We start from the raw sequence: 15697 nt of genomic DNA, 5'->3' as shown, positions 1-15697 counted from the left end.
ACGGAATGCTATGCTCTAGAGGGTATAGAAGCAAGGGGAAGTTATGAGCAATGTTCCCTCTAATTTTTTACGTCCATGTGTGGAATGAATTTTGTTGTGTGACACATCACCTTCATATTGGTGCACATAAGATGCATGTGGTGGGGATGGGGACAAGGAGTTTGGAGTGTGAGATGGGGCTCAGTGCTGAGGCAGAGGATAGAGGTGCGGGGGGTGAGAGCTCTGGGGTGGGGCTGGGGATGATGGGATTGGGGTGCGGGAGGGAGCTCAGGGCTAGGGCAGAGGGTTGGCGTGTGGGGGGATGAGGGTTCTGGCTAGGGGGTGCAGACTGGGGTGGGGAGGAGGGGTTCAGGGTGCGGGAGGGGGCTTGGGGCTGGGTGTAGGGGGTGAGGGCTCCTGCTATGGGTGAAGGCTCTGGGGTGGGGCCAGGGATGAGGGGCTTGGGAGGGGGCTCAGGACTGGGGCAGAGGGTTGAGGTGCGGCCGGGGGGGGGGGGGGGGGGGGGGGGAGGGAGGGTGCAGGCTACCGCAGGGCTGCAGTAGGGAGAGAGGACTCTCCCCCCCCCCCCCCCCCAGCCCTTTCTTGCTGCAGCAGCTCAGGGCCAGGTGAGAGATGCCTTTCCCTGGTGCAAAAGAGGTTGTGATAGGGCAGTGGTTTTCAACCTGTGGTCCATGAATCCTGGAGGTCCACAGACTATGTCTAAGATTTCCAAAAGGGTCCATACTGCCATGTTTTATTGGTCCGCAAATGAAAAACAGGCCGAAAACCACTGCAATAGGGGAAGGGTATGTCCTCTCTCTTCCCAACTGGTTGAAGCTGGAAAGGCCTCCGGTAATTATTACCCAGTAGTCTGAATTGATGTGTTCTGGTTTTGAGTTGTTTTTAAGAAAAAAAAGCAAGCCCCGAGGAAAGGATGTGAAATGTCCTATAGGTGGGATTTATTTTTCTTTCCCCAGCTGGCGAGTCTACACGTTAGCTTACTCACACCCTACAAGAGCTGTGGTTTCTCAGTGCTGGAAAATTCCTACTCCTCTGTTATCGGGATTCCCCAACAAAAGTAAATCCCAGTGTATTGGGGGAAGGGTTTCTCTGGCTTTGCTATTAGAAAGATGAGGACAGAGTGAATTCAGCTCAGTCCATCACATCTGGGCTTTCCCTAGAAGATCTTGGTTGTCTGCACTGGAAGCAAGAAATGCAAAGTGTAAAAAGGGACAGTGTCAACTTAAACCACAAAAACGAGCAGGGGACGTGGACATGTTTACTACCTGAAAGTTACTTTTTAAGTGGCCCTTTTAAAGTTGAAGACATATCCTTACTTGTGCCTGCCACTTTTACTTATGGATACTGATAATCTAATTATGCGATCCAATATCATTGTAGCCGTTACATCATGCATGTGTCAGAGCTTCCAGAAATGCCTCACAATCCCCATTACCCCTGAATAAGCAAAATAAGAATTCAAATTTTTACTATTAACCTCCTCTGCCAGGTCATCTCTGTAGTTAAGTTAGGGACTAGGTTTCCATTATGAGCCCAGTTTTGGTACACCTCTCCCTTTCCCCCCCAGACTAATGTCACCAGATCTATAACCATCTGACTAAAAATTGTGTACTCCTGTACCAAAGGTGCATTGTGGGGATTCTGCTTAAGACCTCAGAGGAGGTCACTTTACACATAAATTTCCATACTGTCCAGTGTTTGAAGTTTGCATGTATACATAAAATTTCTCGGATTTCAGATTTTTAAAGCAATTCTAAAACAAAGAATAGGTAACTTATTCCTGCTCTGACTTCTCAATCTGTTTTGAATTCATGGCAGGACAGTAACATGACATGAGTTGGTTGAGTTCAGGATCCTGACACAGGGAAGAAAGGTAAGCAGCAGGATACGGACCCTGGACTTCAGGAAAGCAGACTTCGACTCCCTCAGGGAACTGATGGGTAGGATCCCCTGGGGGACTAACATGAAGGGGAAAGGAGTCCAGGAGAGCTGGCTGTATTTCAAGGAATCCCTGTTGAGGTTACAGGGACAAACCATCCCGATGTGTCGAAAGAATAGTAAATATGGCAGGCGACCAGCTTAACTTAACGGTGAAATCCTAACGGATCTTAAGCATAAAAAAGAAGCTTACAAGAAATGGAAGGTTGGACATATGACCAGGGAAGAGTATAAAAATATTGCTCAGGCATGTAGGAATGAAATCAGGAGGGCCAAATCGCACCTGGAGCTGCAGCTAGCGAGAGATGTCAAGAGTAACAAGAAGGGTTTCTTCAGGTATGTTGGCAACAAGAAGAAAGCCAAGGAAAGTGTGGGCCCCTTACTGAATGAGGGAGGCAACCTAGTGACAGAGGATGTGGAAAAAGCTAATGTACTCAATGCTTTTTTTGCCTCTGTCTTCACTAACAAGGTCAGCTCCCAGACTACTGCGCTGGGCATCACAGCATGGGGAGTAGATGGCCAGCCCTCTGTGGAGAAAGAGGTGGTTAGGGACTATTTAGAAAAGCTGGACGTGCACAAGTCCATGGGGCCGGACGAGTTGCATCCGAGAGTGCTAAAGGAATTGGCGGCTGTGATTGCAGAGCCATTGGCCGTTACCTTTGAAAACTCGTGGCGAACGGGGGAAGTCCCGGATGACTGGAAAAAAGCTAATGTAGTGCCAATCTTTAAAAAAGGGAAGAAGGAGGATCCTGGGAACTACAGGCCAGTCAGCCTCACCTCAGTCCCTGGAAAAATCATGGAGCAGGTCCTCAAAGAATCAATCCTGAAGCACTTACATGACAGGAAAGTGATCAGGAACAGTCAGCATGGATTCACCAAGGGAAGGTCATGCCTGACTAATCTAATCGCCTTCTATGATGAGATTACTGATTCTGTGGATGAAGGGAAAGCAGTGGATGTATTGTTTCTTGACTTTAGCAAAGCTTTTGACACGGTCTCCAACAGTATTCTTGTCAGCAAGTTAAAGAAGCATGGGCTGGATGAATGCACTATAAGGTGGGTAGAAAGTTGGCTAGATTGTCGGGCTCAACGGGTACTGATCAATGGCTCCATGTCTAGTTGGCAGCCGGTGTCAAGTGGAGTGCCGCAGGGGTCGGTCCTGGGGCCGGTTTTGTTCAATATCTTCATAAATGATCTGGAGGATGGTGTGGATTGCACTCTCAGCAAATTTGCGGATGATACTAAACTGGGAGGAGTGGTAGATACGCTGGAGGGCAGGGATAGGATACAGAGGGACCTAGACAAATTGGAGGATTGGGCCAAAAGAAATCTGATGAGGTTCAATAAGGATAAGTGCAGGGTCCTGCACTTAGGATGGAAGAATCCCATTCACCACTATAGACTAGGGACTGAATGGCTAGGCAGCAGTTCTGCGGAAAAGGACCTAGGGGTGACAGTGGACGAGAAGCTGGATATGAGTCAATAGTGTGCCCTTGTTGCCAAGAAGGCCAACAGCATTTTGGGATGTATAAGTAGGGGCACAGCGAGCAGATCGCGGGACGTGATCGTCCCCCTCTATTTGACATTGGTGAGGCCTCATCTGGAGTACTGTGTCCAGTTTTGGGCCCCACACTACAAGAAGGATGTGGATAAATTGGAGAGAGTCCAGCGAAGGGCAACAAAAATGATTAGGGGTCTGGAACACATGACTTATGAGGAGAGGCTGAAGGAACTGGGATTGTTTAGTCTGCGGAAGAGAAGAATGAGGGGGGATTTGATAGCTGCTTTCAACTACCTGAGAGGTGGTTCCAGAGAGGATGGTTCTAGACTATTCTCAGTGGTAGAAGAGGACAGGACAAGGAGTAATGGTCTCAAGTTGCAGTGGGGGAGGAGGTTTAGGTTGGATATTAGGAAAAACTTTTTCACTAGGAGGGTGGTGAAACACTGGAATGCGTTGCCTAGGGAGGTGGTAGAATCTCCTTCCTTAGAAGTTTTTAAGGTCAGGCTTGACAAAGCCCTGGCTGGGATGATTTAATTGGGGATTGGTCCTGCTTTGAGCAGGGGGTTCGACTAGATGACCTCCTGAGGTCCCTTCCAACCCTGATATTCTATGATTCTAACCTTCACTCTGACAACCAAGTTTCAACATCAGCCACTTATGCAGAAATTTTTCAGAAACTTGCAAGTGTAAAATTATATGCATTTTTTCATTTATTCGCTCTTGTAACTAAAAGACTTGAACTTCAATTATAAAAACAAGCAATTTTTTAAAAATGTCAGGCTTTCTTTGTGCATCCTAATGTAGCACAAAAGGACAGAAATCTAATTTTTTCTTCTCCTTTGCAAGTCATCTTTAAAACGTGAGTAGCTACTCTTTATCAATCATATATTCCCTTTCCTTTGGGAAATTCAACGTTCAAATATTAAGGTTTCAGAAATACAAAAAGTTTCATGCTTGAAATATTTCCAACCCTCATGAGTCTGAGGACAGCCTACTATATACAGATGAAAACTACCTAGATGACTCCCTTTCATACCAAAGCCCAAAACCATGAACCTGTTAAGAACAGAAGTTGCATACTGTTTACTCTCCACTATATTTAATATATTCATTTAATTGCAGCACTTCTATTTAACAAACCTTCAACAAATGTAGCTAACTATTGTATTGTTACAATTTCTTCCCTGTTCTTTTCTGTCCTATTGCAGATCATGTGGCATCTTTCAGCATTGCTGTGTGTCTGGTATTCCCGGTTTTCCATCTCTTCCCCCCACTTCTCCATTGTGATCTGTTTCCCACCTATTAATCTATTCCCTTGTATTTTCTGGCTCTCATTCCTTCTCCCTTACAAAAATCCCAACTGCACATTTAAAATCTTCTCAATCCTTTCCTCTTTCACCCACCTCATATCATAACCACCTACAACCCCTATATACTGACTTCCCCCCACCCTCCAAGTTTAACAAAAGAGCCTGACCTTTTCTTTTCCTTGGCTTTCCCTTTCACCCTGAAGAAAAAGCAGCAACACCTGGGCTGCTCTGCTCCAACTTCACTCTTAAAAAACAGCAGCAGCATTTAGTCTGCTTTATTTTTGCCTCCATCCTTTCCTCTTAAGAGCAGTTGTCCCTCAGTTGCTCTGCTCTCAGGCTTGCTCTCTTGCTTCAGGGGCAGGAGAAAATGACATCAGCCATGCTATATTCAGGATTTATAGGGTTCGGACAAAATGAATGACTTCCCTCCCTCCCCCTTCGGGGTGTTCCACACACAACTTCACTATTTCCCATCCATCTTTTCTTCTACCCCTCCTAATCTTGTTATGTATGTATACTTTGTTCTTATTCATCTTGCCAGTGCACCTACTGAGGTAGGGAACAACACTGCAGGCAAGTTAACTAGCTCAGACAGCAAGAAGGCAGGGGGCCAGCAACAGGTTTCAGGGAGCTGCTGGAAAGGTGTACAGCACCAATCTCTCCCATGCTTTCTTCCCCTCCCCATGACACCACTCCTGACCCCCATCCACTCCGCAAAGTAACTCCATTTCAGCCTCTCTCGTCTGTTGAGACCTCTTATGGGGGGATTTCTTCCTTTCCTCAGCAGGATCTTCTCCCCGGATTCCTTCCTGGGAGGCAGAGACTCTATCCACTCCCCTCTTCCTTTGCACAAAGCAGAGGGAGGCCTAGGTTCAGCTAACAGTGGCTCCAAATGCACGCCATGCTGCATTCAGCTTAGGCACTTCCATGTGTATTCCTCCCCCTCTAGAGCCAGATCTTCTCCACAGCAGTATGGAACACGGGCAGGTACACAAGACAGACACCGAGGAGTTTGTACTGAAAGTCATTTGCCACCTTTTGCTGTACACTTTTTTTTTTTTAATAAACTTGTTCAAGCTCTGCATCTCTCTCATGCCTCCCAGGACAGCCCAAATACCCCAGTTCCCCCTTCTTGTCCTTAGAAAAGGGCAGTGGCACTCCTCTTCAACGTGCAGTAGCACCTGTACTGCTTGTGTTCCCAGGCACCTCCCCTTCCTTCAGAGGGGAGTGAACCAGAAGCTCTGCTCGTTAGTCCCAACTCACTAACCTGATCCAAATTCTTGAGCAAGTGAGCTTTTCAAGCCTGACAGACTATAAAATATAGAGCTTTTAGTAACCATCTTGACTAACTTTTTCAGTTTAAGAGATGCAGGTCTATGTGACTACAGAAAATGTGCAGTGTTTCTATTATGGATGTCATTATGCATCTTTTGACCAATTTTAAACAATATTATAAAAAACCTAAACAACACCTCAATTCCCAAAATACTATCTGAAATTCCATGAAAAATGTATTCACTGTTTAATCTGATCTAGAATGGAATATTAAACTTATTTTGGATAGTAATTCAGTCCTGCAAACAAAGTTCTTGGAGAAGGCATTTGGTCTTATACATAGAGCCACTTCAACAATAGTTCTTAACAATTGACCATAAAGAAAACCAAAATGCTGATACACATCATTCTAGACATATTAGTTCATAAAAACCAAGTCATTTTTCTTGCAACTACATACATTAGCTCTTAATTCCACATATCAAATGCACAAAATGTCCCCTATGATCTTGTTACAAGAATTATAGAGAAAAATATTTAGTCAAAACAGTTCTGTTATCCACTAATGCAAAAATGAGAACAGAGAATGTTATGCACTATTATCAGTGCAAGAATATTGTTTAACACCCCAAGGTATGCTTAGGGGCTTTTCCTGTTCATTAATTCAGTAGCTTGTTTATAAGTGTAGACTTTCTCATATCATTCCTTCTAAAGAGAGAAAATAGTATCCAATATGAAAAACATCAGTCCACTATGGAGACAGAAGCATAAAACTTAAAGTCTCACATAAAAGTAACAATTGCTGATAGGGCCTTAAACAAATATTTGATATACTCACATCTTCAAGCAGAATGAGCCTTCAAAATTTTCTAGGTTAAGGCCTCTATTCAAAAACTGATTTTAAAATGACATTGTATTGTTCCTTGTTTATTGTGTCTAGTTCTAGATCATTTGTTCCTTTTATTAAAAAAATAAGAATTTATATACTTCCTCCCACCACCCCAAACGTCTGAGGCCTACAAAGTAAAACTGGGCTCAGAGTACAGCATCTCTCTCTTGCTCTCTCACGGTAACAGTAAAGATTCTGCAGGTCAATTTATGCACACAGTGACACCAATACAACCCCACCACCCTTCCTCGGGCTACACACATGTAACCAAGGACAGTATTTCAATTTTCTAAAAGATTCAAATACATATTCTGCTAAATAGGAGGGCACTATTAATCTACATTTATAAAAGTGTGTCCTTTGGACCATTTGACTAGCTGGCCTGAAAAACCACCAGCAGCATTCTAAGGGTCATTGAGCAAGTGTCATTTAAATATTTAAAGAAAGAAATTACACATGATAGTCCAATTTTTCTAATCAAAACACCACAATTCCAGAACCTAAACAAAAGAAAGGGTAATATTTATTGTAGTTTAGGGAGGAAACAATCGAAATTTGATAGGTGGGAGAGGACAGGAACCATGCACATACAATATATGGGGGATAAATACTGAGAGTATGAATCTATGTGATAATGGTAGGACCACTGACATATTTTGGAAAAAAAAAAAAGAGAAAAAGGTATCACCTGGTTCAACAACTTTAACACCTTTGATAGCCTCACCTGCCCTCTATCCACTAATTCATCTCCTCAGGACTTCGTGTAATGCCCCAAGTCTGTTAAAAATAAAATGGTTGTTTTAGAACTGTTCACAATTTCCTTTTCCCTTTTGCCTCACAACTGCAGAATTTCCCAACAAAGTTGCATCTACTTGTTTCCTAGGACCAGTAACCATCAGCAATGAACCTATGATCAGTTTAAAGGTGGATACCTTGACACTCTTCAGGGCTGGAAATGGGCATTTAACCTTTTCAGTGATGTAAGATTCCTAAATTTCCAATGGGATACAGGCTGCCAATGGATTACAGCACATGCTTATAGTCCTGGAAGGTCCTGAGATATCAGACCTTAAAAACATAACATGGTGGGGGGGGGGGGGAAATCTATGTTTTTATGGCTTCCCCAAATCTTTGTACAATTGAACTGATTAAGTAAAGCAAATGGCTTTACAAGCAGAGGGATACAAAGGATAACCCCAACATGTCTAGAATATTTTTTTATTTAATAAGTGCCATATTCTGAATATATGAATGAACTTTTCAGACCATACTATCAGCACTCATTTCAGAAGACATGCATAACACCTACATGTGGCCTTGCTACTGAAAAGTAATATGCCTAACAGATTCACATCAATAACAGGATCAGACAAAGGCTCACAAGAGTCTCAGGTCACCACATTTAGCCACAAATGGCAAAGACACAAGTGAATTAAAAACATCATCCAAGGTGAGACTGGACAGAAACCCTGCACCATTTGACTATTATATATATAGCATTTAAAGAATTTCAGAAATATTTCTGAGATTTCACTTGGACTATTTTGTATTTCTCCTCCTTTAAAGCCAGACTCCATTAGTATCATGAATACACCTATACACAGCTCAAAGGAAAGATGTCTTAGGGTTAGGATATTGGGCTAGAATTCGATATACCTGGGTTTTATTCCCATCTTTGCCACACATTTCCTGTGTGACCTCAGGAAAGTTACTTACTCTTGCTGTACTTTAACTCACCATCTGTTAAATGTGGATACTACTCCCATTTCTTCTCCCCCCCCCAAATCCTTGCCTGGCATATCTATTTTCACTGTAAAATTTTCCATAGATTTTAAGGCCAGAAGATACCAATATGATCTTCTAGTCCAGTGATTCTCAACCTATTTACCACTGTGGGCCACGTATGCAGCTCTCTCTGTGTTATATTGCCCACATCCACACAATATATGTACTACCTGTATGGCCCTGAAGATGTCACATTGGGCCGCAAGCAGTCCGCAGCTTGAGAACCACTGATCTAGGCTGATCTCCTGCGTAACAGGCTGTAGAACTTCCTCAAAATAATTCCTATTTGAACCAGAGCATCTCTTTTAGGAAAACATTTAAGGGTAAGTACTGCCTTATTATGTATGTTACTCCTGGGGGGAATTCTGCACCACTGCGCAATGCAGAATTTTGCAGAAATTCATGTTGTGCGCACAGAATTTCCTTTCCCGCCCCCAGAAATGGGCTGCAGAAATGTTGCCCGCCACTAGGGGCCACTGGACCTGGCAGAGCCCAGCTCACAAATCAAAGACATGGATCAGGAGCTGGAGGATTCCCAACACGGCCTGATGTAAGGAGGCAGCAGGGCACAGTAAACTCTGTGTAAGCTCGGGACCCATCAGGCTGTTTCTCCCTCTGGATTCCTGGTCCTGGGGGTCAGAGGGTGTGAGCGTCTGGGGAGTGGTGGCCACAGCTGGCCTGTGCGGGGTACAGAGTGAGAGTGTCTGGGCCAGGGTGGGACCCCGCAACTGGCCTCTGGAGTGGGAGAGGGAGTAAATGTCTGGGGAGGGGGTGAGACGGTCTGGCACCCCGGTGGGGCTCTGAAGGATAGAAGAGGGTAGAGAAACAGGAACTGGGTTGTCCTAGGGCAGAAGTGGGCAAACTACAGCCTGGCCCCTGAGCTCCTGACCCAGGAGGCTAGCCCCTGGCCCCTCCCCCGCTGTTCCCCCTCCCCCACAGCCTCAGTGCACCATGCTGCTGGTGTAGTGTATTAAACTGCTCCACATAGGAATGTGCTACTGGTAGCCGTTTCAGAGAGCAAATTTACTACACTACACCAGCGCAACTGTGTGGGCGGCCAGGCAACAGTCTGGGCGGTGCCGCTGTTAATGCCGCCAGCCACCGGTGCTCTGTGCTGCGCAGTAAGGGGGCAGGGAGGGTTGATAGTGGGCAGGGGAGTTCGGGTGGTGGTCAGGGGGTGGAGGGTGTGGATGGGGTCAGAGCAGTCAGAGGCAGGGGAACAGGAGGGGTTGAACGGGGCAGGGGTCCCAGGAGGGCAGTCACGAAGGAGGGGGTGGGGGGTTGGATGGGGCGGTAGGAGGTCCTGGGGGGGGGGGGCGGAGGCACAGCCTCCCTTAACTGGCCCTCCATACAAATTTCTGAACCTGATGTGGCCCTCAGGCCAAAAAGTTTGCCCGCCCCTGTCCTAGGGGTTTCTTTAACTCTACTCCTGGGAAAATTTTTGTGTCTGTATTGTTATAACATATTTGATGTCAAGTATTTTGAAATAAATTACTAAAATAATTGAATCTGGTGTGATTATGTAGTGTTATTTTGACAAATAAAATTTGCAGGATTTTAAAATATTGTGCACAGAATTTAATTTTTTGGTGCAGAATGCCTCCAAGGAGTAATATATGCATATCAACTAGCACAATGCCCCCTCCCCACCCCCAAAATCTGTTGCAGCCTCTATGCACTACTGTAACAGCAATACTCATACCATATGACATTTGGAAAGCTACAAAAATAAGTAGAGTATCTTACTGAAACTATTCCATACTAATGTCCACAACGCCTCTCTCAATATATGACAACAAAGCTGGCTGAAATTCAAACACTAGTTATGCTACAGCAAGTACTAAAACTTTTTTAACATGTTTGCTCTCAAGGTTTGTGTGCAACATTGATTTGTTGAAGTAAATATTTTGTAACACACATTTTAAAAGATGTTTTAAAATAGAATACTGTACAACCAGGAATAATGGAATGTATTCAACCATTTCTTCCAGTGGGGCCTTTTTTAAAATCTATGCCTTTAAGCTCAAGCAGACATGGAATACAGAAAGACAACCAACCAGTCTGAAATCCATACACCAGCCTCCAATATCTAAGAAATTTTACTTCAAACTGCTCCGCTTCAAGATACTTTAAAACAAGATCAGCAACTCAAGTTTCCAGGTATGGTACTGCTTGCAAAATTGTAACTTACTTCACCTTCCTCCACATTCATATAGACACATGTTAGACAACTGATTTTAATAAACATAAGACAAATTTGGAATTTATTAACATGGCTATGAAGCAACAGCTCAGTAATAATTTACAGAACGTGATTACACCACCCCCCTCTTTAGAGCACTTTTACACGAGTCTCCTGGTACCAATACCCAAGTTCCCCAGCTCCCAGCACTACCGTTATATTAGATAAGCAGTGTAATTATTTTAAAGCATTGTTTCTCTTCTATTCTGATGAAAACAAATTAATCCAAAAGATTTTTTAAAAGGCTCAAAAATAAGTCACTGTACTACACTTAGATTTTTCTAAAATATTTTCCGTAACTACTTTTCAAGCACTCTGATATAATTAAAAATAAGGATGCTGAATTATATGTTAGCAGAAAATTGACAGCCAGCACTAAAGGGATACAGTCAACTTAATTCACACTGGCAGTAAAATATTTGTAAACACACTGCTATAAGTACTATAACACCTAACATAAGAATAATGGAAAGATCACAATATTCTTTCCTTGTGCTATTTTGTGAATTTGATAGCACTCCACATACCTAATTAATTATTTTTCCCTGTTTGTGTGGGGCGTCTTCACAACAGGGGAGATGCACACTCTTTCATAATAGAAACTGTATAAAACTTGTGAGGGAGACTGAAGCACAGATGTAGTATATGAAACTACTTTTATTTTATTTTTTAAATAAATTAGACTTCAAGTTGCCTGTCTTTAAATAATAAAATGCTTTATTTTGAACAGTATATTCCAAACTGATTAGACTCAATGAATTGGGGAGTTAGTAACAGTCCTGAACCCAATATATTACATAAGCTGCAGCATTCTAACACAAACACCAAAAAATTACATCTTATTAAATAAAGGTTTGTCACAAGGAATAAACGTCAACTTTGACTAAATACCACAAGAACATTAAAAAGGGCTTCCCTCGCAATCTAGTTCCAATATTGTAATTATTCCCCTCTCCAAGTATTTTTTTTTAAGCCTTCATTGCCTGAGAAAAGCAGGAACAAGGGAAGGAAAGTATCAGATGTATTCAAACTCCGGGAGACATCAAGATACCATAGAGTGTCTTTTGCACCTTCAGGTATAACCTTCTAGTGAACATCTGAAAGATATTTCCTATAAAAGTGGTTGCAGCGCACCAATAACGAGGATCTCAGCATTTCAATAAGGATATAAGAGCCTTCCATCCTATCCCCAGGCTCTCCCCACCCCACAAAAAGCCATACTAATCGCAGAGATTGAAAGCACACCTTCCAAACTAATATTTTCAGGATTCATTGTTGCAAAATAAAGTTGAAAGTTTTGAGAACAGTAATTCTTCAGTTTTATATCACCACACAATAATGCCAACATACACAATTATGTAATACAAAGTTTCAATTCTGTCCAGCCTATAATGCATGCAATACATTGTTCAGTGACATAACATGCATCTACTCTAGACTTTCAATATGCCACAGAACACAAGGTGTGCCGGACCAATATTATACACACCATTCTGATGTGCTAAGTGTGAGGGCAGCACCCAATGAAATTCATTCTACAATAAGAAAAGGAGTACTTGTGGCACCTTAGAGACTAACCAATTTATTTGAGCATGAGCTTTCGTGAGCTACAGCTCAGGTACTCCTTTTCTTTTTGCGAATACAGACTAACACGGCTGTTCCTCTGAAACCTGTCAATCTACAATGACATCCTACAGAGCATTACCACCTTACAAGACAGGAGCTCTAGGGTCAGAACTATACTCCTTATTCTCAGCAAGTGCTCAGAAGGAGAAAGGAATAAACTCCCTCCTAGGTGGAGCACAGGACTGTCTTCTCCCTCCCCTTTGAGAATTTTTTAATCTCAGGGAGGCTATCAGAAATAAGCAGGACCATGACCCTACCTACCTTCTTCGCAATCTAGCGAGTAGAGCTTGCCAGACATAGAAGGGGTAATCACATTGCAACCACCATCTATGAATGGGAACATCAGTAAGAATTCTGCCTCTAAGGGTATGTCTACACTGCAATTCGACACCCGCAGCCAGACTGTGCCAGGTGACTCGGGCTAAGGGGTTGTTTAATTGCAGTGTAAAGTTCAGGCTCAGCAGCCTGTGCTCTGGGAACCTCCTACCTCACAGGGGTCCTAGAACCCGGACTCCAGGGCAAGCCCGAACGTCTACACCACAATTAAACAGCCCCTTAGCCCAAGCTCGCGTTAGCTGGCAGAGGCCAGCTGTGGGTTTTTAAATGCAATGTAGACATACTCTAAGACAATTCCTCCTGCAACAGCATGACTCCACGCTTCTCCCAATGTGCAACTGTGAGTAAACAGCACAACAGAGTCCTTAATGTTTTACTAGTGAATTCCGAATTATGAAGATAGGATTTCATAACTAGAGAGTCCAGGAGTTTTGTTTGCTGTTGTTCTTTCATGCACAGACTTAATTAAAATTATTCTAACTCCAAGAACAGTACAGCAGAATTCGAGGGTACAACAAAATGATATATGGCTGTTGGGCAATTTTTTATTGCTAGAAGTGACGTATCAAATGCTGATGACCTGTTCCATCATCCAGCCTAAATCCCTCCCAGTGCAGGACTAGATCTAACAGTATATACGTAGGCGCGAGAAGTGACCAAAGCATAAGAGGTGCATTTTAAATTATATTAACTTTGAATCATGCTAGGACAGCAACTTAAACAAAAACAATCTTGAAGTAACACCAAGCTAAATTTGTACATAGAATGAAATTGTTTTTTGCATGAATTTCTTGCCAAATACTTTGTATCAAATAGTAACATTCTCATTCTTTTACTCTCCAAATAATTCTCTTGATTTGTCATTTAGAAATGACAAATTTTAGTCAGAAATCATTTCACAAGGTAACCCGCATCTTACGTATTTCCAATATGCAGAGCCAGAAAATGTTACAAGGAAAATTCAGTTAGAAGGTTAGGATATTTGCCTATTTATAATAATTTTACAGACTGCGTGTGTTCACATAATAAAAAGGTAACATTAATGCATCTGTAGAAGTCTGCTTCAAAAGTCACAAAATATACCACATTATATAGCAATATGTCTGATACAATAAACACTAACCATTAAATTAATCTATTTAAATTAAAATACAAGTACATAGGATGGCAAGAATCAAAGCTTAGCATTTAGAACTGAATTTGCTTTACTACTTGATTTCACAAAACACAGACAAGGTAACGTACTGAAGTGGCAAGAGACCTGCAAGGAATAGCATAAAAAAAAAAAGTAGGATGTTTAAGTGTTCTCACAAACTCCATCTCAAAGTCAGTTTCTAGTGATTCTCAGTACTATTTAAATGTGCCTATTATAACATCTACATATTAGATGACAATTAAAAATAATAAAAATATAAGTGATTTGATGTCATGCTCCCATCTTATAGATATATTGAAAAGTTTGTAAATAACTTTAAAACTCATAAGCAACAAGCAAAATCTTATTTTGTAAAAACATAAGCCCAAAGAAAACTGTTTTTGAAAAAATTCTAATATTAAGCTTTGCCGTTATGCCAGAAAGAAATTAATCCCATATTCAGGCCTAAAAATACTGAATTCAACACATTTGGAGGTATAGTTTCAAAATCAGACAAGAATAATGGAAAGGACACATTCATGTAAAAACATTCACATCCAGCATGGACACAATAGCATGAGAGAAGTGTCAAATGCAAAGCTACTAAATCCAAAGTAGAAACCAGAGGAATATCAAATAGCCCAGTTGCAGCAATAGATATTGAGCTATCTATTAATGGGTTCGAATTATTTTGTACACAAATGTTTTCCTCCTGTTTTCAGTCTTAAGATACAAACTGACAGATACTCCAGCTGCACAGCCTTTGTCACTAGCTTGTGAATGGGAAGCTAAATGTGCTACAGGTTGATAAGGATTATGCTAGGTCGGCAAACGCTGTATTCTACGTTAGGAAAGCAACGAGAAAAATCTTGCAATGCGCAAGAGAGTTTGCCTGAACCACAGTGGGGGTCTACACATTTAAGCCGATGTGTATATTCATTCCTACTATTTATTTCCCTGTTTACCTCCCCCTCCCCTTTCTCTTTCTCCTCCCTGTCCGGCCATCTTGGGCCGACAGGAGCAGCCATTACTTAACTAAATGACAGGGCCAACAACTTTTCACAGAAACAAACGTGTGCGTATAAAGCCCAGGCAGGTTTCAGACTGTGCCATTCTCTGGGAGCAGCGCAAGAGCGGGGCGGCCGGGGCAGAAGGGGAGTCACTCCGCTAGAAGTTACACATTTGAGGCAGCTGGACCCCGCGAACAAACAAGTCACTTAACGACTGACTCCGAAGCGACACACAACTCCCACACTAGAGCTATCCCAACCCAAGAGGCCGCGTTTCCGCCGCTCCAGCCAGCAGCGGGGTGAGGGGCGCAGGCCGGGGGAGGGGGCTGGGATTTGGCAGGGAGCGCGCAGCCTGAGCCCAATACAAACGGGGTTAAAATCACTAGGGAGGGTCCGAGGGAACCAGCGTCATTAGCGCCTCACACCCACCCCGTTGGGCCACCCCGCGCTCCTCGCCGCTTGCTCCAGAGCCGGAGACTCCGGCCTGACGCGCAGACACTTTCCGTCCCAGTTCTGAACAAACCCCAGAAAGTGCCTGAGAGAAGCCGCAGGCCGCGCTCCGTGCCCGCTCCCCGAGCTGTACGTGCGCTCGGGGGGCAGCTGCGGGCTGTATGTGCCCGGTGGGGCGGGGGAAGGCTCCTAACACACAC

At 43.2% G+C, this 15697-nt stretch overlaps 1 protein-coding gene across 4 annotated transcripts in view; it reads right to left on the bottom strand.

The window, feature by feature from the left end:
- Positions 1 to 15697, bottom strand: part of KDM6A (lysine demethylase 6A) — a 278230-nt gene that overhangs the window by 261423 nt on the left and 1110 nt on the right. The gene's annotated exons all lie outside the window — the stretch shown is intronic.

Source organism: Caretta caretta, chromosome 1, assembly GCF_965140235.1.
Source record: "Caretta caretta isolate rCarCar2 chromosome 1, rCarCar1.hap1, whole genome shotgun sequence".
Taxonomy (NCBI): domain Eukaryota; kingdom Metazoa; phylum Chordata; order Testudines; family Cheloniidae; genus Caretta; species Caretta caretta.
The sequence above is the reverse complement of the archived record's forward strand: the minus strand, read 5'-3'. Positions and strand labels throughout refer to the sequence as shown.